A 1,554-nucleotide genomic window follows, 5' to 3' on the forward strand; every position below is an offset into this window, starting at 1 on the left:
CAAAAGGACATATTATAAAATTGACTGGTTTATAGTTGTCCAAATGCAATTGTTCTGCATTTTTTTCATTTGATAATTATTGATCGCCACAGCCCAGAGAATCTGTAATTTCAGTGGTTTTATTGATTTTCAGCCTAAAACTGTTTGACTAGCTTCAAAAAGCAGTTTTTTTAAATAATTCTGATCATTTAATTAATAAATTTTATTGACAACATTGGTCCTAAAGTTTTTCAGAATGAGGTGCCTCTCATCATATGATATGTAGATTCAGTTTTTCAAAAGGAATATATGAGAATTTTCTAACTAAATGGAGGCTATTTATCATATAAATTGAGTCTTTGAGGCCTTTGTAACCGCTTTTTAGCACCACCTATGATCCGATCTCTGGGTGAAACTTCTTTGTATAATTGTTAAGAGTCATCTGACACATGTTGTCACTCAAAGTTTCGTAAAGTTTTGAGTTTTCGCTTTAGGCTTTATAGGCTTTTGGGCATTTTGGTCATACACCCCTTTCTAAATTAACCTGTTATAGCTAACCAAAGGACAAAATTCAACATTTTTTTTTTTGATAATTATTGATCTAAAGAGTCCAGAGAATTGTTCTGGTAGTAGTTTGATCGAAATTAAGTGGAAAACCTAGGACTAGTTCGCAAAGGTATGTTTTTAACATATATTTGTGAATATTTAATGAACGATTTGATTGACAAATACATTAGTCCCAGAGGCAAAGTTGTTCAGAATGAGGGAGATCTGTCATATGATATGAAGATTCAGTGTTTGTGTAAAAACTATGATCATGTTCTACAATTTCAGGTCAATTTCCATTGAAATCTTGTGTTTTGAGGACTTTTTTTAATGTTATAAGCCAGCTATGGTCCGATCACCATGAAACTTTGCATGCTTCTTAAGAGTCATTTGAGATATGTTTTCACCAAGTTTCATAAGTAAGTTTTGTGGTTTTCGTTTAGGTTTTTATAGGCTTTTTGAGTATATTTGGCCACCCCTTTAATAAATGACACTGTTACAAGTAAACAAAGCACAAATTTCAACATGTTTTGGATAATTATTGATCTAGAGGAGTCCAGATATTACTGCAGTGGTTTGGTTCTGCAGTGGTTTGTGCATATCTATGAATAATTATTAGGTTGATTGGTAACATTGGTTCTTGGGGCTTAAGGTGTGACATATGAGGAGGTCTATCATTATTATATTTAAAGGGAAATGTTAGAAACACCACGTGATTACAGTGAAACCATAGTTGGCTTAGCCAACTGGTGGCCGATTTCTTTCAAAGAGATTACAGACATATATAGTCCATGAGTCCCGAACTTATGCCCACGAGTTTACGTTCAGTTGACCTCGGTTAACCCTTCAAATAGGTGCTTAAATTTGTTTGTATTAAGGCTGACCATGTTTTTTGAGGATACGCATATGTCCTCAAAGGTACTTGTGCCCCTTCAGACCAGGAACAATGCAGCCTGAATTTTCAAGTCGATCAGGACCAGCGGTTGACTAGTTACTAGCCATTTATGTGTTTTTTTGTGTCTTATAGCG

Source organism: Cyprinus carpio, chromosome A6 (assembly GCF_018340385.1).
Source record: "Cyprinus carpio isolate SPL01 chromosome A6, ASM1834038v1, whole genome shotgun sequence".
NCBI lineage: Eukaryota > Metazoa > Chordata > Actinopteri > Cypriniformes > Cyprinidae > Cyprinus > Cyprinus carpio.